We start from the raw sequence: 27,828 nt of genomic DNA, 5'->3' as shown, positions 1-27,828 counted from the left end.
ACATAGTATCCAATACCCATCACTAAAGAAGAAGAGATGTATTTTGGCTCATGTTTAGTCCATAGTTGGCTGGTTGCAGGGCAGGAAACTAGTGGAAGGACTCATCTATGGAAGCCTGGTAGAAGAGAGAGAAAGAGGGAGAGGGAGATACACTGTTCCTGGTCAAATCCCTAATGATCCACTTCTCTGAATCATACCCAACAACACAGCAGCTATAATCACATAATACACTCCCTTGCCAAATATGTAAGGATTTGGGGGTCCATTTTAAATATAAACCATAACATAAGGTATGAAAAACTCAGAGTGAGGTCACATATTTGTAATAAGTCATCATTAAATGGCTTTCTAGTAAAGGAGAAGAAAACTAACATTTACTGACATAGATTAGATTTTTCTTATTAAATATGATCATTGAACCAAGTTAGAGTTATGAGAAGCTATACTTTTTAGAGAATGAGAAGTACCTATGGATGCCGTCATTACATGAACTTCCTTTTGGAGCTTCGGCTGTTTACTAATCATTGCAGTGATCAGATGAATCATCTGAAAAAAATCACAGATGAACCAAATGTCTTACTTGAGGAGTAATTTATAGACTGGTGCCCTTTATTTGATCATCTCCTTCTATATTCTGTATTTTTAAAAAGTCAAATGTCATTGCATTTTAAAAGGTTAATCCTGTGCAGCTTTGTATAAATTAGACAACTAAATATTTGAATGAGTGATTGCATACTCAAATAACTATAATCATTAAAAAATACAAATGTTGATCATTTCTGCATGGAAAACAACACTGCAAGCAAGATTCAGTGTTTCCATGATGGAAGCACTGAAATGCTGGCAGGCACACACATGTTCACAGACAATCTTAAAATGCTATCAAATAAAAGTCCTGACTTTTAAAGTGAAGTTCTTTTATGCCCTTCACTTGACAATTTTCAACCAACTTTTATTTCATATTTAATGCAAAATATATAAGTTTATCTATAAATTTATCATTTTATTCCTATAACTGAGATGCTTCTGCTAGTGTTTGATGTTTAGGTTCCTTTATTGACACCTTTTTTTTCCTGGTGCTGGGAATGGGTACATGATAGGAAAATGCTCCATCATTGAGCTACCTGAGTCCTGACTTTGTAACTTTAACTTTTTTTCTGTGTATGTACTTATCCGCTCAAAATACTCTTTGAACATGAATTCCTGAGTGGCAGACGGTATGTCTATAATACATAAAAAAACTTGTCACAGAAGGAATAAGTAGTATGCACAAACTCTCTGTTGAGATGATAAAGTCAAGGGCATCAGACTTTATCTGACAGTTTTTGTGTGAGATACACAAGAAAGAATTTAGTTTATATAGGGAAGTCAAGTCCTTGGAATCTCATAAAACTGGGATGGCATATGATTCAGTGTTTACTGTAGAATATTATCTTCTGCTTTGGCAAAGGAATGATGATATTATTGTCCTTGTGAAATATATTCAGAGCCTAAAAATATATCCAACTAGTTAGCTGGCAAAAACCAGAAACTTAAAACCTTGATAACCTGGAGAGGTGCATCTGTAACATCAATAAGAGAGACAGAGGTTTATTCCATGATGTTTTGTAAAGGATGCATACTTCTATGTATGGATAAACACTGATGGTCTTTCCTCTGCAAATCTGTCATTGGAATTCCACCTGGTGGGGCATGTAGTGCTGTCATGGCTTCCAGGAGAGATCCTAAGAATCCTGGCTAAGGGTTCAAGAGTTTAATGCAGCTGAATGATTGACAGCAGCTTCCCTCAGGCACATTGGGAGACCCAGAACAAGAAATGCAGAAGGTTAAAAGAGGCAGGTTTTTCTCACCTGGGATCATCTTAACAAGTTGCTTACTAGACGGGCTGTAGTGGGTTGCTGAAATGGATCAGTACTGTTTCACAAGAGCCAGTTGTTAAATTCTCTGTGGACTGGTTGTTAAATATGGCCATTATTAAATTATATTAAGTTACAATTCATTCAGTTAAAAGGAGGTAATACTCAAAAACCTGTCCCTTCCTAATTGTTTTACTGCAGATACCATTATCTGTGCTCTACTTCTATAAAATACCATTAATTGACAAATGCTAATTATCTCTGGTTGGTAACCTGTCAGTTAGTGATCTTAATTCCTTAATCAAACATTCTTTGGCTTAAAAATAATCAGCTTTATTTTGCGAGGCTGTGCAAGACCCAGGTATGATGAAGTTTACTCTTCAACGATTAAAATTTCAAGGTTCAAATGTTCACCTCTTTGCTGATGGGAAGAGCTCAGAGCAGCACCTAGATGTTGCTTCTGTGTGTGTATTCTCTCAAAGTAGCAGGGGCAAAGAGAATCTATTGATTTATTCATTTTGCAGTTTCATTTTTTGTTTTGAGGACATGTTCCTTGATACTGTCAGTTAGGTCATAATGCACATTTGAGAACACAAATGTCTTCCAACACAACTGACTTATTAGAATGAGATTCACCTATAGTGTGAATTTCAGTTCGTTGTGTGTGAACGAAGGCAACAGTAACAGGCTGGACTGAGCCATATGGAAATAGAGCAAATCCCCATTTCTTAAACATTTCCCAGCTACCTATATGATGAACCACACCCACCTCGCTCTGGCTCTGCAAATGGATTTCGGACTGCTCTCTTTCCACTACTTCCCTGTGACTCACAATCTGTAACCCTTGAGGTGCCCACATTCACATGCCCAATTTCATATCTTTTTCAAGGGAGGAATCATACGTCATCTTCCAAATACATTGCTACTACAGGTATTACATATTTCTTAATCAATTAGCATGTAAAAAGCTGTAGTACTATTTTCCCTATGTTTATTTCTTTTGTGCAACAGATGCAGTTTTTAAAAAAACGTTGTGTCCCTAGCTCTATTTTTTTCCTCATAAGCTTTGTGGTTTTCATTGCATAATTTTGCATCTCGAAATATTTTTAGAAATGCCTGTGTTGTGTTACACCCATGCCAACTCTGTTTTCAAAGGGACCAGCAGAATATCTTATAATAAAAAATATGATTTGCAATCTGTAGTCTTCATTTACATCTCATTTGTATTCTTAGTGGAAAATCTTACACATATGGAAAATCAAAAGATGAGAAGATAAAAGCTGATCAAGGATCAAAAGTTAGCTAGTGTTAGAGCAGTTCAATTTTTTTTTTTTTTCGGTAGTGGGAATTGAACTCATGACCTAGCACTTGCCAGACTGGTGCTTACGCTGCTAAATGCCTGGCTCTCTCAGGGTAATTCTTGTATCCACCAGCACCAGGACCAGGAAGAGAGGGTGCAGACTCATTTTTTTGGCCACTTTCTTCTAGTATCTGTTGCTTAACCCTGCATGGGGAACAGATTTCTAATAGCCAAAGGAATGCCTTTGGTTTAGCAGTGCATTGAAAACCAGCACCAAAGAATCTTAAATAGGATTTTTTAAAATTGCATGTAATATTTATTCATTTTTTACTTTATGGACAAATTAAAACAAATTTTCATAACAAACAAAGTAATAGAATAACAATGTTTAACACATTGCATATTGTTATCTTAAAATAGCTACATATGGTCCAAGATATGGGCATGGAAAATTCTCCAGTCAGTGTTAAAATGAACTTAGTTCCTGTTCAATGAACTGACAGACATTAGTAATGTAACTAACTTTCATTTTTTCCTTTTTCCTTCCTTCTTTTCCCCTTTTTCCTAATCTAGTTCCTTTTTCTTTTTGAACAATTTCTCCCCATTTCACTATATCTATTGTACATTTTGGATCTTATTTAGCTTTTCAGTTTCTCACACTAGGAGACAATATGATGTTTACACATGTGTGTTTGATGTATGTCACTTGTGCATGTGGTCATTTACTTTTAAAATTTCAAGTTTATCCTTCTTTATGGGTGAGTAGTACTGCATTGTATAAAAATACTATATCTTTATTATCCATTCTTCAGTTGATTGGCATTTAGGTTGTTTCCAATATCTGGCTATTACAAATTGTGCTGCTATAAACATGGGTGCACATATCACTGTGGTATGATGTTTTCAATTCTTTTGGGAATATGCCTAGAAGTGGAATAGCTGGGTCAAATGGGACCTCTAATCATAGCTTTTTGAGAAATCTGCATACTGATTTACATAATGGTTACACCAGTCTTCAGTGGAAAAGGGTGACTTTTTCTCCATAGCCCCTCCAGAAATCGTTATTGGTTGTTTTCTTGATGACAGCCATTCTTTCTCGAGTAAGGTGGAATCTCAGTGTTGTTTTAATTTGAATCTCTTAAAAGATCAGTGATGTTCAGCATCTTTTCATATATTTATTTGCTATTTGTATTTCTTCATGTGAAAAGTATGCATTTATCTCAGATGCCCATTTTTGGATTGGATCTTTGAATCTGAGGGGTCTGATTTTTTTCAGTTCTTTATATGTTCTAGATAGAAATTCTTTGTCTGAGGGACCACTGGCTAAAATTTTTTCCTACTCTGTGGGTTGTGTTTTCAATCTATTGGTGATTTCTTTTGATGTGGAAAAGCCTTTTAATGAGATCCTAGTTTTCAATTCTTTGAAGTATGGATTTTGTTTATGAATTTTCTGCCTGTACCTATGTCTTCAAGATTTTTACCTACTTTCTCTCCCAGTAAATTTAGTATTCCTGTTTTCATATTTAGATCATTGATCCATTTTACCTTAGCTTAGCGCATGGTGATAGACATGGGTCTAGTGACAATTTTGAATTGAGTGAGAGAGGCTTTTATAGGTTGAGAATAATTCATTCATTAGTTACTCCTATAAGCTTTTCATGGACAGTCTTTGATCTCCTTGAACTTTTGTGATGCTCATCATATTGGCTCCAATTTTGGTAACTTTCTTGACTTTAATGGGTAACACATAAGAGTATATCCTAGTGTTGTTGGGTTATCTTTCTTCTCATATCACTCCTCTTCACTCAGCCCTTCCCATTAGAAGGTGATTTTGCTGTCAAGTTTCAGTTTCTCAAGTTCTTGACTTCTTTTATAAAAGAGGAATGAACACACTATTGGTTTCTTTTTATTCTTGTAAGGAAGATTAGCTCTTTGATTACTATATCACACCTGTTGTTAGATATTAAGTAGAAGCAAGCATATTGTCTGCCTTATTAACTTGTAAAGGAATTGCTCACAGGAAAGCATGACTGTCATTTTTGGACTGATGCATTTCTTATCTCGCCCTGGAATGCTAATGTACTCTAAGTAGCTTCAACCACAGTGTTACCATCCTACTCAGTAAAGCTCTTAAAGATGTTTATGCCAGGGTGACAAATTGATTCTTCTAAAGTAAATTTATTAGAGTAGAATCTGAGCCCTGTGTGGTGAGCTGTTAAACTGAGGCAATCGTGGTGATTTGTGAAAATATGCTACTTCAATTCAAATGTGAAGTGCAGTGTTTTAATAGGAGAGTAATTCTAACATTTGCATTTTGGCTTGTCTACTATGCCAGAGAATCAAATATCACAATCTGTATTCTTTTCCTAGATTTTTATTAAGCCAGAACTCCTTTGTCAGAAGACAGTATAAAGTGTGACACAATGTTCTTCAGACCTTTAGCATTCTATCAATTCCAACGTTAGCATTCTAGTAAGTCTTTAAAGGGTGAGCTTATTGTCTAAATCTCTGGATTCAGTGGAAATTGCCAGTGCCTATCATTTAACACCAGAAACTACAGCCCTTAGCGACATGATACTGGAGGGCTGGCATTACATTTCAGTGGTAAGTGCACTTGCCTAGCAAGCAGTTGTTGCTCTGAGTTTGATGCCTAGTACTTAAAAAATGCTTTGAAAGTGAGCTTTCTCTCTGCAGCCTACAGTATGATCATGGTGATTGGATGATTTCTGTATTTTTGGATTCCTTAGGTCCTTTATTTGCATCATTTTCTATCACATGTTTGCATAACTTGAATATCACAAGAGAAATTATGGATAGAGAAGCAAATGATGTATAGTGAGGAACTTTTGAAATCCTCCTTTGCTCTCATACCCATTTATTTCTGTCTCTCTAACATAATTATTGTCCTTTGTTTGAGAGGAAGATGGAAAGGAAACTGAGGAAGGAGAACTGTTATTAATAAGAATTAGTCCGTACAAATGAAAGATAGCCAGAGGGTGATTACACTCTACAACTTTGTAGTCCATAATCCAGAATAGGAGGACGAGAGGATTTTGCATGTTCTCATCACAAAGAAATTACAAATATTTGAGATAATGGATAATGTAAGTATCTTATATTAATCAATACCCAGTGGGTATATGTACTGAGATATCACACTGTCACTGTAAAGATGTACAGTTATTATCTGTTAAAAAATTTTAAATATTCCAGATATCTTTGGAAAAAAGTTCTAAATAAGGCAGCTTTCCCCTAATAAATCTTCCCTTTTTTCTCTCTCACTAAAGTGTCTTTTCTGTGTGCATTAAACTAAAAGCCCTCAAAAACAGTAGACTCACTGTGAGTACTTGTGCTGTGAATCAATGAACAAGCCTGGAGAGCAGGCTGTAAAAAGCAGCCCAGAGTCATGGACAAATCTACCAGATTAAGGGCACTTGTATCCAATCCATGATAGAAACCTTAAAGAATACTTAGCAACCATCTAGCTCAGGCTTTCCAAAGTATTCCCACAGCTGAGCACAATCCTCCCTGGTCGCTCAGGAAATACAGCAGCTGATAAAAGGCAACTCATTTTGTCTGTCTATTAGATTTGTTGCTGCTTCCTGCAGGGTAGATGTCTAAAGTGTGATGCTTCCCCGGGGTGCTTAATCCATATCAGTACAAAAACACAAACTTGCTTTATTTTGTGCCCTCATGTAGCTTTGTAACCCATAAGTTAAATAAAACTGAAGTATGTAGGATACAGCTGTTTTAGGCTCATATTTTGGTGGCTCAAGGCTAAATACCAATATAGGATTGTGGCTACTTCTACCCATGGGGTGCAGGGGACTGGACTGGGAGGCCAAGCTGGCCCTTTTTTTCCCATTCTGGTCACTGTGCCCTGGATTGCCAGCTAAAGAAAACATTCAGAGTCCCCCTCACCCTCCTGCATGCTCCTCATCTCCCTGGCAACCATAATGGTACTCAAGTGGCATCACTGCCTGAAACAGACCCTTGAAAAAGAATAAAGATCATTGTCTCCAAAGTTACTCTTAATAGCCCCTCAGTAAGAACGTGCCCATCCATATACATAAATAATTTAAAAGTAAAATCTTAAGAATGAAATCAGTTGTTGGAATGAGGCAGCCAAGTGTTACAATACAGCTGAAGAGTTCATTGAATACATTTCTTATTGCTTCCTGTTTCTGTACCCTGAGGCCAAGTGGGATGCGGACTTTTGCTAAGGATATCCACTGAATGATAGGGAATTTGGGACTAGCACTTCTCTGCAAAAATAGTCCTTTCATTTGTTCATTTATTCATTCAAAACTTAACTTTCTCTTGTATGTCAGATGCTACAGGTGCTGGAGACACAACATAAAAACGAATGAGCCTGTTACTCCTGTAGAATTTTTGTCCTGTGGTAGAAATATTCATATTTTGACATAACTCATGCTTAGTGCTTAATAAAAAGCATGCCACAGAATGTGAGATCAGTGAACAACACCCAGACTTTAATTTTCTAAAGGACATCTATGTCTTTTCGTTGGTTCCAATGAATATCTACAGCTGTTTTAGCAGTTGAAAACTATCAGGAACTTAATAAAATGTATATTCAAAAGCTTGCTCATTGGTTTTACTCAGAAGCACCCAGATAAGTGCTCAAAACAATCTAATGTTTATTTCTATATAATATTCATTTGTTATTTATCTCCCATTTCATTGGTTAGACCAGATTTCCATTAGATTCTGCTTCATTGCGGCATTATGAATAGCCAAATGAATTTGATAAGTTTTCCTTTAACCACTTTTAAATTCATTAGGGAGGATCAGAGTGCGCATTCTAGGGCCCACTCGTATTATGGTGTGTATTCTCAGAGTTTTCTCTATAAATGACTCATGCAGTAAATTGCAGATAGACAATGAACAGGAAGAAGGGAATTTTCTATGGTCAAATTCATAACAAAGTTGGAAAAATAATAACTGAGCCATGAGAAACACAATGGATATAATCTTTCTATTTAAAAATCTATTCAAACAAAACATACTTAACAGATGAACAAATAGTGATTTGTTCTAGCAAGGGGCTTTTATTCATGTTTACAGGCTTTTTCTTTTAGATACTATCTCATTACCTGGTTGTTAGTGTGCTATGAAAGGAAATGCTGGCGTGATGTCAGATCTATTTTACTGGTTAACCTCTTCTGTTCCAAAGGAGGTTTCTAGTTGTGTGTGTGTGTGCGTGTATGTATACATATATGTGTATACATATATGTGTATATAAAAGAGAGAGAGAGTAAAGGAAAGGAGGAAGGGGGGAGAGAGAATGAGAGAGAGAATATAGTTTGTAGTTACCTAAGGTTTCTTGGAAAATATGCTAATGTATACTAACCTGCTTTCTATTTATTGTGGTCTGAATTCCATGCCTGTAGACTCAAACTGTTTCTGACTTCATTTCTACTGGTTGGTTGAAGTGACTTTGGGGCAGTGGTGGAGAATCTATGACATGGCCTGTGTGCCATAGTGGGCATGCAGAGCCCTTTCAGTGGCATGCGAGCCAGGTTGTCCCAACAGCTGAGCCTCAGATAACGGTTGTTTTTTTCTAAACTAAAACCTCAGTATTTAGTATTGACACTTCCCAATAAATAAGTGGGTTTCAGGTTGCAGTTTTGGTCTTGATCTTTAAAAGGTTTGCCATCCCTGTTTTAGAGGAAGTCACATTACTGCTCTATACCTTTCTACTTCTATGAAAAAGAAGACAGGGAAGATGAGGTTTTTCAGAAGATCACTGTGGTCTATCCAGCGTAACACTATTCTGTCCTTTGTATAAATACCCTGGAGGAAGTCGTTCATTTCCTTTCCCTGCATCCGTTCCTGAATTCTCATTTTCCATGGTATCCGTGCCCGAGTCTAAACAGAGGAGCAATCAGTGAGGTAGAACTTGATCTGGAGGCATGGGAAGAATTCAGGATCAGTGTTTGACTGATGCCTTTTCTCCAGTTATGCATTTTCCGTTAACCAGTTACGGAAAGCTGGTCCACAGGGTTAAATGTGTGAAAATATATCCACATTTAAATGATTTCATGAAAACTTGGAAAGGGAAAGTAGCAGAGAAAGCAGTTAAAAACTTGTAAAATGCATCAGTCTGAGAAAACATGAAATTGTAAAGCCTTTAAATACTATTATAACTAAGGTTCATTGTCAGATTTGATAGTTAAAATTTGATGGTTAATTGAACAACTTTGTTGGGCAGGTCATGAGGGTTATAATAGATTTTACTCACTGTACTTACTACCTGTGATTTAATTCTGAACTACCTAAATATACATAATAAGGGGTTCTTATGGCAGTATCTAAAGTAGGTCTTTGTTACTGCTAGCATCAAAGCACACTTAGGTAGAGCTAGACTGGAACATTTCTTGCCCATTTCCAGGGTTAACCTGGTCTTCATTGTGACATTGGCTTTTTGGGGTGACTGTAATTCCCTCCTAATTCCTCTCTGTTCTCACAGTTGCCTCTACAGTCTTTTCCTCATGGAGTTGTCAGACTGATCCTGTTAAAATGTAAATTAACCAAATAGTTGATTTGTGGATTTTTCTCTTCTGTACATATTCTAAACAAAAAGTACAGGATAAGTGATTGTCTTAGTTACTTATCTTAGTGCAGAGATAAAATACCCAACACTCACAAGTCATGGGAGGAAAGGTTTATTTAGCTCACAGTTTGTAGAGGTTTCAGTATATAGGCCACTGGCTTCAAGGCAGGCAAGGCATGGCAGAGGGGTATCACAGAGGAGAAACAATCCATGGCAAGTAGGCAGGTGAAAACACATTAGCCATCTCTGTGTCCCTTATATTGTACACAGGCTACCTGCCATAAGGTAGGTGTAGCACTCACACCCTTAATACTCACCAGTACTATGCCAAACCAATCAGTAGACTGATTGAGTAATCCCATACCCTTGATCTCATCACTACACACTGTAAATCCAGTCACCTTTGAAAAGTAACTACAATGACCACATGTGTCTTTGCAGGGACATCTAAACACAAGCCATTACAGTGATAGAATGCAAAATATTATCATTAAGATGATCGTCAATGGGTTGCTTCCACCACAAAATGCATCACAACCAGCATTCAAGGTGCAAGTTCATACTCCTTCTGATGAACCAATCTTGCCTGAAAGAAAGGAAAAAGGATCCTGTTACTAGATCTAGTGACCAACTTGTAGGAAACAGAGCAACTGCTTTAGTGAAATCATAGCAAAATCCAGACTGTGGAGAACTCTGCAGGATAAACAACCCAATTTCTTTAATAACAATAAAAGCAAATGCAAGGGGAAAAAAAGATGTTGGGGACTACATGGATTAAAAAAATTTAAGAGATATCAAGTGACCACAAAGTATAGATCTTATTTTAATTTCTTGTCAAATATAGGAAGTTAAAAAACAATTCTGTTTACCAAGGGAATGTGACCACTGAGGAGATAATAGAAGGTAAGCATCTGTAATTGTGTAAATGTGAATCAGAGGTGAGGTGGTAAATATTTAGTAACTGGATTTCTAGTTCATTAAATTTTATTTTAATGAAGTATGTATTCCTCCATTCGCCAGTTTCAAGCCATCCACTTGAAGTCCTTGGTTCTTTGTGTGGGAAGAGAGGCATATGCTGACACTACTGGTCACACAGGTCAGAGCTGCTGCAGCCCAAGTAGGTGTGACAAGAGTATTTCAGTCATGTTAAAACAATAAAAAATTCAAAAATAGTGCCCGACTTTTAGAGATTCCTATTAAAATACTTACGGTTGGAATGACTTGGTGTCCAACGTTTTCTTTGCATGATCTTGAGTGAGAGGGAGGTGTAAACCAAACAACATAGACCATGAGTTAATGATTTTGAAACTGAATCACAGGTCCACTGAAGTTTATTGTGGTTTTCTCTGCTTTGCATAGATTTAAGATTTTGTATGACAGAAGATTATACAAAATATATCATGTCTTCTGTTTAAGATGTTCCAGCTACTCCCTTTCTGACTATAGGCCAGAGTCCCAGTTATGACTTAACGCCTACACTTTCAGAAAAGAGAAAACAGCTAGTAAAAAGGCCCTGAGGTAGGAGCAGGCCTAGCAAGACAATCAGAGAAGAGCAGGAAGAGCAGAGAAGTCAGCATGATCCAGGTTCACTTAGCCTCATGTGTTTTGGCTTCGTTGTATTTTCTACCTATGATGTGGTAAACCTTTGCTCTGATTGTTGTCTGCTCAGAGTACCTTCCTCAAGTGATCACACGTCTCATTTCTCATTTCCTCCCATACTAGCTGTTTTCTCTTTTCTGAAAGTGTAGGCGTTTTAAGTCATAACTGGGACTCTGGCCTATAGTCAGAGAATGCCCTACTCAGCCCACAGCTCTAGAGTAGAACCCCTCACCCACATCATGTATGATCTTCTAATGTAACATATCATTTACATATGTAAATCAGTTATTACATTCAAATCAACTTGAACTTATTTAACTATTTAGAACAGTGCCTGTTTATTCAAAGCAGTGTGTTTGTTGAAGGAGTAGTTGTCAGTCCTATCTGTGAATGTCAGAGAATTTGTTTTCTCTTGCTTGACACTTCCAATATATTATCTACACTGGATACTAGATTTAAAGTATATTTTTGAAAGATTGAGCTGCTGGAAACACCATCTGAAATGGATAAAGTTGGTGCACATTGCTTTATATTTTCTTCAAAAGGTCATTTAAAACTTGTTCCTATACAAAAATGTGGGGTAGGATTTTTTCTTAAAAATCAATAAGTCTCAGGAGAAGACAGAGTAAATAGTTTGATTACTTTACTTGGAAAATGATTTCTTCACTATTCATTATCAGAAGCCCCATGACTCCCCTCATTCCCACACTGTCCATATACAACTCATTGTATTTTTTCTCTGCTAGTTTCATCTGTGTTGTTAAACCTCCAAACCTCCTAACCATTATTCCTAAGTGTTCAGTGGAATACCTTGTCGGAGTGCAAGGAAGAATAATTGTTATTTTGCAGACTTTCAAGCAAATGCTGATAATACTATATGTCCTCCTCAATGTGATGGCACTTTGAGAACTTGTCTGATACTTTTTCATATACGTAGATAGTGTGTGGGTCTAGGTGAAATACTGTGTGTTTCCTTTCATTTCCAAACTACTTTCTTTGCTTCAGGAAACAAGATTATCTGTCTCAGTGGCACAGGAAGAATAGCTCTGAGTGTCAACTGTGAGAACCGTGGCTGGGTCTTTGTTTAAATCACAGCCAACTGGTCATGGAAGGGCTTGCTTTCATTCTGTTGCACAGGATTCAGTGTAACACTCAGGCATCGGCATGAGCTAGGACAAATATCAAAGGCCTGGCAGTCAGCATGTGAATAGATGCCTAGTATCACAAATTGTTAGGAAATTACAAGTTGAAGCAACAGTAAGATGCAATGACATACGTATTAGAATGGCCAAAATCCAAAAAAACACTGACATAAAATATTGGTGAGGAGGTAGAGCATCAGAAACTCACATTCATTATGCCTGGATATGCAGATTTGTGCTATGATTTTAAAAGATCTGACTAAGGAGATTTGTAATTCCAGCTAGTTGAGAAGCTGAAGCAGGAGAATAGTGAGTTTCAGGCTAACTTTGGAGAATATATCACAACTACATCTCAAAAAACAAAACAAAACAAAACAAAACAAAGCAAAACAAAAAACCAAGCAAACAACAACAAAAAATGATGGGGCTGGGGATTTAGCTCAGTGGCATAAGCACCTGCCTCGCAAAGCATGCAGTCATGAGTTCAGTCCCCGGTACTGATAAAACAAAACAACACAAGGCAAAACAAAACAAAACAAAACAAAACAAAACAAAACAAAACAAAACAAAACAAAAAAAATGATGGCAGTTTCTCCAAAGCTAAACATATTATATGATCTACCCATCATTCTCCTTGGCATAATTCACAGGACTTACAAAATTGTGCACACATAAAAAGCATGTGCACAAATATTTACAGCAGATTTATTCATAATTGCAATACTGGATTAAATCTCATAGTCTTTTCTATTTCCTTCAGAAGTGGCCAAGATGTCTTCAGTAGATGAATGGATAAATAAATTTTGGTGCTTCCAGGAAATGGAAGTATCATTCTGTGCTAAAAAGAAATGAGCTGTTGAGTCATGAAAAGTCATGGGAAAACCTTAAATGCAAGTTATTAAGTGAAAAGATGCCAGTCTGAAAGGCTAATTCTGTATGATTCCAACCACATGACATTCTAGATAAGGTGAAATTGGAGACTGAAAAGATCAGTGGTTGCAAGAGTTCAAGAGGGTGAGAGGGGTGAATTAGGTGGAACACATGGTTTTTAGGGCTGTCATAATACTCCATATGGTACTATAATGATGGATACATAATATTACACATTTGTGCAAATGCATGTTCAACACCAGAAGTAAACCATGATGTAAACTGTGGACCTCAGGTGACTATTATGTGTCATTGCAGGTTCATTGATCATAATAAATGTGCTACTTTGGTGCAAGATGTTGATGGGGTAATTTTATTTATGGGGCATTCGAGAATATGTGGAAACTTAGAACTTTCAACTCAATTGTGTTGTGAACCTAAAACTGCTCTACAGTATTTTCTTTAAAAATCCAATAACACTGGGAGGAGAATACCTGAATGATGTCTTCATATGACTAGTTAAGGAATAACATGAAAGGCTCTTTGATCATGCTTGTATGTAATTGTACCAGGTTGTTATCTATTGACTTACAAATAGCAGCATAGATAAGATTTTAGGATTGAACATTGATACTGTGTTTTGAAATTGAGAGTGGATTAAATCTCAGTCTTTTCTGTTTCCTTCAGAAGGTGTTGGATATGTAGGATACTTTTTTCAAGTCACATTCGAAATATTCCAGTTACCATAGCAGCTAAAGCTGATGATAGAGTTTATACACAAAGCTCTTAGAGATGAAATTTGCCAAGAAAGTCTTTGGAATTGTTCAATATAGTTCAATTGTTAAATTCTCTGAATTTATTTTAGAAACTAAGGCAGTAATATTGTTGAACTAAAATCTATTTATCCTTTAAGTGGCACACATAGTATAGTCAGTGTTGGCAACAGAACAGAATAATGGGAACACTGGCTGGCTTGAACTGTTAACAAACCTAGAAGCATCAAAGGTGAAAAGGCAACTCCAGAGGTTTCAGAGCTCCACCTACTCAGGTTAGGTAGCCCTGTTTCTTTGAACGTACTACCTTTTTTTGGGAACTGATCTTATACTTAAGCTTGTTTACAACAGAGTTAAAATTACAGTGAATGGAGAGTGTTCCTCACATCTGTAGAGATTGCCGTGCCAGCTCTAAGTCTCTGGAGATGAAGTTTGGCAGCCTCTTGTTTTTGGATGCTGAATTATGTGATACAAATGTCCCCAGATGTAATAGGTGCAGCTCAGTTGACCTCACTGCATTGCCTTTTTCATTTCTTTCTAGAAGCTCATGTTAAGGTAATCAAAATATAATGAAAGAAACAAAAACAATAGACACTAAACTGTTTCTCCATAACTATATGATCTTGGGAGATTAGATGTTAAGAGCCTTGGAGACTTTGGAAGAACCTCAAACTTCACTGACATTGCTCTGCCAGTTGCTCAAGTGTTTGCTTGATCTTTGGCATAGTAGAAAGAAATGACCATATTTAAGGCAGTTTCTGTGTGATTCTCTGACCTACTTTTTGTAGGCTCTAGAATGTTCTCTAAAGTTGCATCTTGGTTCCTTATGCTTACACTGAGCATCTTTATAATAATATCAGAGGGTACAGGTAATGTGTCCAGTGCTATGGAGCAACAGTAGAAGAACCATCAGGAGACATCTGGGAAGACCTCAGTTTATTGGAAGGTTAGGTGGGGAAGGTCTGCCTGAAGTAGTGGGGCAAGGGCACGGGTATAAGTGGGTACATAAGAACGAATTTGTGTCAGTCAGGGAAGTGCTGACTTTAATTATTCAGTTATTATTTCAGTTTTTCAAACATAATATAAACTCCATCTTTAAGGTCTTCACTTAGACTATTAAGTTGGTCTCTTGGTTAATTCCTTCCATGATTTGATAATCATCTTCTGTGTAATCTCCAGAGGAGTTGCATTTTTCCCCCCATTATCATCCTGATTTTGAGTACTTTGGCCTCATTTGTGATTCCTCTTTCGTGTTTCATTGGTTGTTGACCAACCAATTTATCCTTTGAGCAGAATGATTTGGTAGCAGACTTGGCATATAGATCTTCCTGTGTGGTTCCAGTTCCTCTTACACATGAGTGTGGTGGTTTTCCGAGTGACCTTTTCCAAAAGGTGTTAATGTATTGTTTAGCCATTTATAATGATAACATTTTTTGTTTCAGGGTTTGTGTGTATCAAGGAGTAATTAAACTTGGCAGCAAGTTAGAGGAGTCCCTTCACTGTTGCATGGGACACCATCATTGAAGCCTTTAGGTGGATATATTTTATTCTACTTTGATACTTTTCATTAGAAAACAGTTACATGCTCTAAGGATTAACATATTTTAAAAATGATATAACTCTTTTAATCAGTCAATTAGTGAAGACTGGATTGATATGAGACTGGAGGGTTTAGGAAGTCAGATGCTATCTTGTGGTTCAGCATTGAAATTTTTTCATATGGATATCAGAGTGCCTCAACCTTTGCTATGTGATTCTTCCTTGCCTTGGAAAATTATGCTGCTAGGTTTTTAAAATGATGCTGTTTTCTCTGGTGACATGGCGTCTCTTCTTTGCTAATTAATTCCTAAATTTCTGAAATGAGATGTATAGGATCACAAAGTTTATTCTGCAGTCCTTGGTCTGCATTAGTGCTGAAGAATCAAAGTTACACCCAAACTCTCTATAAAAAGCTAGCTGGTTGAATATTCCTGTAACTCATTACAGTTCCCATCCTTTCTTCAAGTAGGTAGGACGTTCTTTGCATATCCTCTCTGAAGTCAGTCTACTCTTCTTACCTGCATTCTCTGACAGTGCTGTGATCCTTCTGAGAATTCATTATCATGGTCTTTCTACTCTTCAGATCCCTCATTCCATAAATGCATTCCACAAACACCAATTGAGCACATTTTGTGGGCCAGATACTAACTAAAATCTGAAGACACAACAGACAAGGATAAAACAGCCCACCACTTATGGAGTCCACATTCTAAAAGGTGGATATGATGAATATCACAAAAAATACCACGTACTCCTTGTTGGATGGTGGTGAGAAAAAGGAGGTAAAAAGCCTAAAAGTAGAAGGAGACTCATGTGCTCAGGAAACAACCAGATAACTGGAGCAAAATAAGCAGTGTTATCTGGAAAAGGGGATCACTCCAATAAATAACAGGACATAGGCCATCAGGGGTGTTACCACCAGAGCATTTGGGCATTTACTGCGATTGGGATGGATTGTCCCTGGAAAGCTGAGAAGAGTGATTTATATATGAGCTGATTCATGCTAGCTGTTGTTAGAAAATAGGCTTAAAGGAATATGATTGAAACCACGGAGACCAGTTAGGAGATGGTTGCAGTAATCCATGCCAAAGATGATGGGGGTTTGGCTTAGGGTGATGGTCAGAGAAGAGGTGAGAAGAAGGATTCAGGGTAAATTTCAAAGGTAGATCTAGTAGAATTTGTTGATGGATTGGACATGGGATAAGCAGGGAAGCAACACGTTTAGGATAACTCCACTACTTTAGTTTTATTTTTTACATTTTTGCTCATGCAATTAGAGGTGGAAAGTTCTATTAGAAAGATGAAGACTGGAGGACCAGCAGTGCAATGGCTGTTAGTCAGCTCTCCAGCCCTGTAACATATTCCTGAGATAACTCATCTTATAAAGGAACAGGCCTACTTTGGCTCCTCGTTTTGGAGGTTCCAGTCCATCATCAGACAGACTCATTGCATCTAGGCACCTGCAGAAGGTGCCGGTGACAGGGTGTGGTTGAGTAGAATGGCAAGAAAATAAGTAAAAGAAGAGTAAAGGGTGGGAGGGGCATCAGTTCCCCCTTTGGGGCCACATTCACAGAGACCAGAGAGACACCTGGGAGGCTCCATCTTCCAGAATTTCCATCACCTTCCAGGAGGCGAGGACCAGCTATTTAACACATGGATCTTTGGTTACCGGTCCAGATCCAAATTAGAGCATAAGATCAGAAATGTGAGACAAGGCCTTTTTGCTCTCACCTCCCTTTGTTAATTGCCAGGGCTGTTATCGCTCAACTCTTCAGTACACACACAAACGCACACACGCACATGCATGTGCACATGCACACATTTGGATTGTGCATACCTTTCCCTCAAATCCTGGAGGCTCAGGGTCTTGAAGACAATTATAAATTATTTCACATTAAAGTAACATTATTTTCACAAGGAATGGAATGAAAAGCTTTCCTTGCAGTTGCTCTGGTGTATTGATATGTGCTTTCCTCTGTAATGTCAGTATTGAACTCTGCTAGAAGACATTCCCCTGGGCTTTCCAATTTTGATTCCCTGTGCTATCAATAACCTCCTGAGTGCTTTCTGCTGGTTTTCTGCCTGGCTTCCAGGTCTGTTAGCTAGGGACCATATTTCCTTCTCCTGGCTGCATCCCCAGTTCCAGACAGAAGTACCTGTTGTTGTCTGAGTCTGTCCCAGATTTTGTGATAAGACTGGCACCCCTAAAATCTCTCTGGTTATGACAAATTGTCATTTTAATTGAGTTTTCTGGACATAGGAGTTTCCTATTGAGAATAGGTTTCATTGGAAATGGGTTCATTGAAATATCGGTTTGCAAACTGCTTGATAGCATAAAAATAATATGTTACAAAATCTTCAGATTGCAAGTGAAATAAATCTTTAAGTTTCAGAACTCGCAAAGGTATCAGCATGCCAGCAAGGTGTAAATTCTACTGTATCTGCTCATGTTCACCTGCTTTATACCCTAAGTTCAATTTGTATGCTGAACAGACATTTGGCCAAAAATGTTGACTTAAAGAAAAATTAAATTCCTATCAAGGCAAGTAGGTCACAGATCTAGCAGAAATTGTGATGGTTGGGATGTAAATGTGAGTTTTGGAAATACGGTTCTATTCCAAACAGTCAGTAGATCTGGAAGCATTCTGCCGTGTCTCTGTTAAGTGGCTGTGTGGTCCCATGTGGTGTGCTCAGAGGACTGCAGGTTTTGCCTGTGGCAAGGTCAGAGTCACATGATTAGGAATTGTGAGAGTTACTCTTTGCACTAATGGTACATTTCTGTTGAATCTGATACCTAAAAAACAAACAAACAAACCATGGATCTTCAACAGATTGCCTCTCAAGAAGATTTTGCTTGTTGTTTATTTTAGTACTATTATTAGCTACAATTAAATGCATACAATAGATTAAAATAATTTTTAAATCTTACATCAGCTCATAGAAATGAATAAAGGGAAGATAAATTTATTTGAAAAGTAGAATGGACTGGACAAGTGATTCTTGTCCTCATCCTAATCTAGCCCTGTGGATAAGGTAAGGCATGAGCAAGGTGACAGGTTTATCATGTTTAGGGTTTTTTTTGGTGTGTGTGTGAAAATTGTTCTCTTTATTATTATTATTTTGGGGGGGGGTACTGGGAATCAAAGTCACAACCTTGTGCTTGCCAAACAGTCACTTATGCTGCTGAGCTGTATCCCCGGCCCCATGTTCTCTTTATTATTAAGGGAAGAGTTGCTAAAAGAATTGCTAAAACTACGACTTTGGAATAAAATAATGAAAACAAATCCAAGTGGATTTGATGAATATATATTTTTAGTTCAAGAAGCTAGGAATCAATTTGCCTTCCCTGCTTGATGCCTTCTGGCATGACAGGTTTTATAATTCTAGTAATTATAGAAAACACCCAGCATTGGGCCATGTTCACAGACACCTGCCACCAGATCCAACCCTGCCCCCATGTCTGAAAGGACATCTCCATTCCCATGCAGGCCCCACAGTGGGTGTAGTCAGTGACAGGCAGAGCTATTCTCTTGGTTGCTGTGACAGTGACTTCAAACTGTTAGCACTCAGGAGATGAACATCTTCAGTCCATATGGATGAGGAGAAATAAGTTGATGATTAGGGTACTGGATGTTTAGGGTTCAGGACCTTGCACTTGCCGGGCAGGTGCTGTGCTGCTGAGCTATATCCCTGGCCCCCTTGATGCATTTTTAAATTTGGCAATGCCCAAAGTGAAATATCTATTATGATCACAATAAGATAATGTCTTAATGTCTTTTAACTTTTTGGTGTCAGTTGACCTCCTAATAACCATGTCATTTCTCAGTGTTCAGCCTTTTGTACTTTGTTCTCAGGAACTCCCATTTGGCCTAGAAGCATGGCCTCACCTTTCTGTGTGCTTCTTGAAGCTCTGCCGATGGCTATTTGTACCCTGTGGTGTGGTCCTCTAACTTCTTTCTCCTTCCCTTTCAGACTTCTCTGCATCCATCCCTCCCCTCCTCTCTCCTCCTGATCTTCATCTCCTGTCTTCGTTATTATCGGACACGTCTTGTGTTTGTACAGATGGTGCCCCAATCCGTATCACCAGCTCAGACTTCTGTCTCAGGGTGCAAATTTGCATTTCCAACTTGTAGTTAGAATCTTCTCAGGATACTCTGTGGACACTTTAAATTCAACACATTCAAAATAAACCTTTTTCATACACCCACATTGTCTATACATAATACAGATTCCTGACTGGTGGCCCAGAATCCAGTCTTTGAGGATTTCTTCCATCCTTTCGTCTCACAAGCCATTTATATTCAACCATTGGTTGAATCTTGTAGCCAGCACTTTTATCTGTCTCATCCTCTCTTTTGACACTAGGACCCCTTTGTCAGCCTGACACTTTGACAGTCAGAAGAACTTATCCCTCCAATCCAATTAATTTATGACATTGTTTTATCGGGGACATGGCCAAGATCCCCAACTGCTGTATGAGGAGTATGGCGAAGGATAAAATAAGAAACAGACAAATTTAGTCATGCATGGTGGGGCCTGGGAGGTCAGTGCCTCAGCCTGGGCAAAGGCCCAGATACTCCAACCACTATTTATTAGGTGTGTACAATACTCTAAGAGGAGGAGCTAGTGGAGGGTTCAGAGGTCAGCAGAAGATTCTAGGTCGATGACTCTGCAGGCAATGGATAATCCTGAGGTGACTCTGAAGGGTAGAGATGATTTTATTCTAAGGAGGATCTTACTCTGGAGGGTTCTTTCTCATTTTAGTAGTTTTATTTTAGTCTTAATGGGTGGGAGAAGATGGCTTATATTGAGTTAATGGGAAGTGATACCATCATCCCAAGCCTCCATTTAACCCTTGGGGAAGTATGCAGAATTAGCCACTGTGAATTCATGGTCCTCTGTACTGCTTGCTGGAGTACTCTCCAGAAACACTGCTTCATCAGAGCTTTTGCTGATGTTCAAAATATGTGCTCTGGATGAAGAAAACCTGATCCTAAATGTGGCATTGAAGGCCCTTTTCATTTTGAGTATAGTCTCTATTTTCTGCTTCACTTGTGTACCTTAGTTCAGTGGAGACTTTCCAGTCATGGCTTGTGTTTCCTTACTGATTTGTCTTCGCTGTTTTTTCCTCATTGTGTTGAAGTCTCTTTCCCTGAACCTCTACTATCTGTCTTCTTTTTCTTGAAACGTAAGAAGTTTTAAATTGTGAAAGGAATCTCACAGAAATTTTGGAAGAAAATAGGAAAAAATAGCAAGAAGGAACTAAAATTCTGGCATAATCACCTCATGCAGATGGAAGAACCACTGTAACATTTCAGTTTCTTTCCATTGTTGTATATGTGCCACCTGTGCAGTTTTGTAAAAACAACAAGCACTGTACATACAGACCTTGGATTGAGCTCTTTTCACTTAATATTACATTCTAAGAATTCCCTGATGCATTAAATGTTACTTGAGAACATGAATGCTAATACCTAAAAACTATTGTATCACATGGATGCATTATAATTTATTCAAAATCATTTGATTTTTGTAGTAAGTTATTTTAAGGAGGTATAATTATTTTCTGAAGCTTGTGGGTCCTTGTTTTCTTTTCCCTTGGGTGAGGACTGTTCATGATAGATTAAGTGGCCGTGGCAGGCTGCGTGGCTTGTCCATGGTGTACGTAGTCTCATCTTGAGAGTGCATAGCCTAGCAATGGCAAACGTCTTAGAACTTCCAGTGAAAGCACACAGTCCACTGCGGCATGGGTGCCATGATTCCCTACCACTGGCATATCCTGTTTTCAGGAGAGGCTGCCCTTAACACCTTTTAGCCCTGTCCTGCTCTGTTTTGTTATTTCAGCAGTATCCTCTTCTGCCTCCACTATTTCTCTGATTGGCTGAATTGTAAAGTCCAGGAAAGTGTGTAATCTCTAATGTCCCCTGTTAGCAGAACCTTTCTCCAAAGCGCACCCACAGGCCTCCCTCTTCCTTGTAGAGGCTGTTTTCCTTCCATGATGGTTTATATTCTGCACAATCCCCTTTTCAGCCTTCATTTTCTTTTTGGTATTTGGTCTCCACAGAAGGCTATAGAAAGGATAGTATTCACTGAAGGAGAGGCCACCACAGAGATTCAGTGGTTGCACCACAGATGCAGAGTGCCTAGTTCTTGGGGTGGACTGTTGGGTAGTTTTAAGCCACAGAGGGGAGGATAAACCTTGCCTTTTTCTTCCTCTGGCTTGTGATCCTCAAACCTGTTGCAAAATTTGATAACGCGTGGAAATTCTTCACAGGATTCTGTATCAGCTTATAGAATCATATTGCTTAGCTTCTGTCATTTATCTATGTCTGTGTCTGTAGATGTCTATCTGTATGTCTCTCTGTCTTAAAGACAAAGAAGTACCTTGTTTTAATTATCCTTCTAATTAGAAGGTCTTTAAATCTGGTGAGGAAGTAGTATAGACAGAAGTGAAATGTAAATACTCACTCTGCAGTGTTTGGTACATTACTTGTCCTGTTTTGTGCTGCCACTACATTCTGGTTACCTGCATACATGCTAGCCAGTCTCTTTTCTTTCTAAGTTCTAAAGGCACAGTAATGAGTAGAATTCATACATACAGGTGTCTGTAAATGACAAATTTGTAATCCATCCAGCTATTCCATGAAATGTCTACTGTCATCCCCATTTACAGTTGAGGAAGTTGAGGTTTGCAGATTTAATGTGATTTATTCAGACTTGCACAGCTGCAGAGTGACAGAGCTAGTATCCAAAATACAGGTCAAACCAGATCTGAAGTCTCTGTCCCACTGTCCTACGGAATTCCCTTCTTTATGAATTTATATTAAGGTGCTCAGTTAATGTGCAATTGAGTAGATTATTTATTATTCTAGAAGAGTTCATCCACTTATTTAATCCACTTATTTAACCTGACTTGAAACAAGAATAGGATACAATTTCCTTCCTATTTGCATATATAAAAATGAAACAAATTATTTGTATTGTGCACTCTGAGATAGTGGGATGATGAGAGAGATATTTGGGTCACATGTAACTGTGCTAATTTTCCAAGTTAATGCTCTATTTTTGTAAGCTATTGTCAGAGAAGTCAATCATGTATTATCTTAAAATTTCAATCGGTAGCTAGTGGACTATGTCTGAGGGAAATTTGCACACATGCTTGGGAACACCACTTGATTTTCAGAGCATCTGAGTCACACATTTTGGCATCAGCTGCTGCTGTTTCTCCTCTTGATTATCTTGTCTGCAGTGGTTCTGGGAGAGACATTATTACATATACACTCCCTAAATTACAGACTTCTCATTTACAAACACCTGTACACACACACTGTACTTTCTAATGTGACGTTTGAATTAAAAGCGAGATTTGCATGCATGAGTGAAATGAACCAGATTCTAAAGTTCTAAAATGGAAAATGAAACACTTCTTTATCGGTTGCATCAATTCTACTGTTACTCTCCTGGCAAGATAAGAAGGTTCACTGCAGAGACTTTACTGAAAACTATAATAAGCGTTGGAACCAAGATCAAGGATCATATGTTTAGAGATTTACAAACAGTTTAATTGACTGGAGAAGGGAGAGAGTTATCTGGTTGGGTTTACTAGAGTAGCAAGGGTTGGACCACAGAGAGATGATATGCAAGTGTCTCATGGAAAGGCTGACTTGCATTGTTCCTCTGAGAACAGCATCCTTTCCTGGAGGAAAAAAAATGGTGCTTGACTTATTTTCCATATTAAACAGTCCAAACAGAACAACCACAATGACAACAGCAACAATAATAGATGGCCAGGACACTTGCAGAAGCTGAAAGGAATGATAGAAACACGCGGCGGGCAGGTTGTTTTGGTTATCGAGTTTGGGACAGGATCTACTGGCTAACCTCTTCAGACTTCTGAGACGTTCTCTAGAAAGCCTTCTCTGAGAAGAAGCAGGCATACTGGTCACCTGGCCCCCCTGAGATGAAGACATCATATGAGAAAGAGTATATGTGCCTGAAAATCAAATCCTGAGCTTCTTGTGACTTTAGGCAACTTGTATCGCCCCTCATATATTTTTGTAGTGCAACTAGAGACCCTGCTCACTCTGAGACTGATTATCAAGTACTTGGACACACAGAATCTATGATCAGTTGATAATATTTTTTCTGCGTTGCCAAAACTTCAGAATTTCTATGCTTTAAGCATTTTTATTTCTTGAAGGTCTCTACAGCAAATAAAATATTAATTGATTTGCAACTGTGTGTCCCCAATATTAGGAGGGTCCCATTTAAAAAAAAAATCTGTCCAGGCTGGATGTAGTGGCTGGCATATTCTTAGAATCCCAGCACTTGGGAGACTCCGGTAGGAAGATCATTGTGAGTTCAAGGCCAGCCTGTACTACACAGGAAGACCTTCCTCAAAACAAAAACAAAACAAAACAACAACAACAAACATAAACAAAAAAACCTGGCCAGTGTCATGTAGTTTGATTTTTTTTCTCAGTCACCACATATTTTCAAGCTTGACAGTTATTTGCTGTAGGACAGAGTGATTCCTGGCAGTGTGTATGATATTTACAGAGGAGAAGCCCATCTGTCATGTGTGTATGCAATAGGAATCTACAGAATTAAGGATAACCAGGCAGACCATGCTTTGCCCAAGACCATGATGGAACATTCTGTGAGTCACAGAAAAATAAAACTGGGAAAACCATAACCAGAGACTTAAATGTTATATACTCTGCAGATGACCTCATCACCATGCCCTTATCTTCTGTGTCCTGAGAAAAGGGTTCACCTTTAGTGAAATCCATTATGTTAATGAGCAGAGACTGTTCTTTCTGTGCTCATTCTCTTGCTTACATCATGACCTTTTTTTAAAAGCATTGATCAGTTTACAATAATTTCATAACATCTGCATTTGTTAGTTTCTGGTGGCCTTTTAAAAATACTGCAGTTAGTTGAGCATCAAAGACAAGTTATTTCACTAGGACACAGGCTTTACACAGGCTTTCACAGAAGTGTGTTGTGGAAGGGACCTGGCATGAGTGTTAATGACCTGGGTTGAATGCAGTGGGTGATGCAGGTCACCATATGGAACAAGAAGCCTGCAAGTGGCATGTTTATGGAATGATAAAGTCACTTTAATAATACAATTCTTCATTGAGCAATATGGCATAACCAGAGGCTTCCAGAAAATTACTGCAGTAGGCTGACAACAGAAAGCCAAAGGGGCTGGCTTTCACTCAGGAAGCTGGAAAAATCTGAACGAAAGATCCTAGTTGGGCCAGATGGAGAGGAGGAGAAGGCGCTCAGAGATGGAATGGGACTACTGCTGGTGAAGTGAGTTTGATAGTCTTTTCATGATTGGCCAACAGAGTGTGCGCGTTCAGGCTGTTGATGGGATAGCAGCACCATCCATCTCTTTTCCCTGCTCTTCTTCCCCACCTATGTTTTTATAGTGGTGCTTGTTTTTGGTGGTCTTTCAGGAAAAGTTTGGATAAAAGGGATGGAAATGACTTTGTCCATGAAATAAGACTGTTTTACTATCCTTCAGTAGAGGTGAAGAAGGCTCTGTGTGTGTGTGTGTGTGTGTGTGGTGTATTACTATGTTCTAGTCTTAGTTTTACCATTAAGAAACAGCATGTTGTTATCTAAGTGATGTAGTTATCCCCTGTGAAGTGATCCCAGGGTCTTTCTGTCTCAATGCTCTCATGATGCACAGTGTGGAAGAAGGTAGTAGACATGGGGACCCCATATTGAGAGGAATGGGGTGAAGACTGAAAGCATAGCAGTGACTTAAAAAAGAGCCTGCAAAAGAATTATTCCTTGACTATAATCCAGCAAGGTGTTGCCAGAAAATCAAACACTGATTTAAGAGGATCTGATCAGTGAACAAATGGCTTACAGTTACATGCATGACTTTCATTTTGAAGTTCTTATTGGCTCTTCCAGTGGACTTTCAAAAAAAGGAATGTGATTAATAATGTTTACACTTATAACATGTACTTTTGAAGTTTGAGGAATATTCATGGCTGGGAATGAAGAAAGACTGGAGTACATACCCTGAAGAAGTATGTTCTGTGGAGAACACTTTCAACTATGGTGAAATTATCAGGAATCCAGCCCTGTAGGGACAGGCCACTTAAGGCAAATGAAGAGCTTCCTCATGACGATTTATTACTTAAAAAGAGTGCTAGCAATCTCCTTGACTCTGGAGCCAAAGTTCTTGGTTTGAGAGTAGGCTCTGTCACAATGAGCTGTGTGACTTTAGACAGGCTGATTAACCACTCTGTGACTCAGCTTCTTCATATGTAAAATGGAGATGTTACTAATTTGCTGTTGAATGGTTATTGTGAGAATGACTTAAGACAGAGCCTCAACATGGGTAGACATAGTTGGATCCTTGTTGGATCTTGAGTACAATTAAAAACATAAGGAGAATAAGAAAGGAGAAGAGTAAGGGCAGACTGACGAGGGACTGTGGGACAGACAGAGAGACATGGTAATCAGTTCCCAATGTTTTCTTTTTCCCCTTTCATAGCCTATACTTAAAGTAGAAGAATCAAAGCACTCAGAAATGCTGACAAGCATAAACAAGACAAAACCTAACCCAAAGATGGATCTCTCTAATCAAAGGGCCAGGAAGAGAGCAGCTTAGAAATACAGAAACTTTTAGACAACAAATGCTTCTCAGCAGGCACCACAGCAGTAGCTGTAGCTTCATGCTTACGTAGAGCAGCAAGGCTGAAGGGGGAGGCCAGACCTCCCAATGCTTAGGCTGCAGTGAGGCACCCCAGTATTCTCATAGGGTAAGATTTGAGAAGACTCAGCAGGGTGCCAGACTCCTTTCTCACTCAGTAGTGTCAGTGGGGAGACCAGGTGGACAGCTGTATGTACTTAAGCCTCTACGGGGTGGCAGCAAAGGACCCCCACTCCTCCTAGAGGCATTGTTCAGCGGAGTGTCAGGACATTCACTGTTGTTGCTGGGGTAAGGACATTCCCAGTGGATACCATACAGAGAGCTGGAACAACCACCCTATCAAACAGTGATGACCGCACTGTCCCCAGGCTCCAGGAGTCAGTGGAGGCTGAGCTGCAAACTTATACTTCTGTCTCCAAGTGATGGGGTGACATCCTCCTCTTCTTTCCTGCCAGCGCAGTGTCAAACAAAACATACAGCAAAGCAAAAGGAAAAGAACTAAAACTAAGATTTAAGTACACAATTTCATAATATATTACAAAAATGTCTATGTTTCAGTTGAAAAGCAGTCCTGAAGACCCGGAAGTTCTCAAAGAGGATGAGAAAACAGTAGCATCCATACCAAGTTGATGGAGAAGTTGGAGACACTTGACAAAGATGTTAAAGTACCTGTGATAAAAGTATTTCACGGAGCAGACACACTTGAGAAACAAATGACAAATCTAAGATGCCTCAGCCAGGGGACACCGTGTCAGCAAACAACACACAAAGAAGCACTTGTGAATTTTAGAACTGAACAAATCAGTAACCAACAAAAAGGATCCAGTGGAAGCCTTCAGGAGCAGGACAAAGAAGGAAGAGAAGAGAATCGGTGAACAGAAAGACAGAGAAACTGAGATGACTGAATCTGAAAAACCAGAGAAAAATAACTGAAGTGAATAGACTTGGGGACCTGGGGAACTATCATAAAGATTTGTTATTTGTGCCATCACAATCCTGTGGGGAGAACAGGAGGAGAATGGGTGGAAAAGGGCTCAAAGAAATAATGGCTGGAAATTTCCCAAATGTGAAAGCTATAAACCTATGAATTCGAGAAACTGAATGACCCCCACACAGAATAAATCCAAAGGAACACATGCCAAACACACCATAATTAAACACCTGAAAATTAAAAGAAAACTACATTGTAAACAAAGAAGTAGATACATCAATATCATGCAGACTAGACCTCAGGACAAAGAATTTACTAGCCACAAAGAGGATATTATATAATGGTCAAACTGTCTACCGACCAAAGTGGCAGTAATTTCAAATGCTTATGCATCAAAGGACAACCACAAAATAAATAAGCTAAACTGGTAGAATGATAGAGTAACATACATAGTCACACATGTAACAGTGTACTGTAACAGCCTTTCTCAAAAATAGACAGAACAACTAGACAGAAAATCTGTAAGGACATAGAAGAATTGAGCATCTTCATCAACTGACATA

General features: G+C 38.5%; 1 protein-coding gene across 7 annotated transcripts in view; it reads left to right on the top strand.

Annotated features, from left to right (window-relative positions):
* The window catches only part of Rgs7 (regulator of G protein signaling 7), a 440,139-nt gene that overhangs the window by 43,605 nt on the left and 368,706 nt on the right, over nucleotides 1-27,828 (top strand). The gene's annotated exons all lie outside the window — the stretch shown is intronic.

This window comes from Cavia porcellus, unplaced genomic scaffold (assembly GCF_034190915.1).
Source record: "Cavia porcellus strain 051 isolate PalLab524CR breed Dunkin Hartley unplaced genomic scaffold, mCavPor4.1 scaffold_29, whole genome shotgun sequence".
Classification (NCBI taxonomy): Eukaryota; Metazoa; Chordata; class Mammalia; order Rodentia; family Caviidae; genus Cavia; species Cavia porcellus.
Note: the sequence above shows the minus strand (reverse complement) of the source record. Positions and strands in the feature narration are given on the sequence as shown.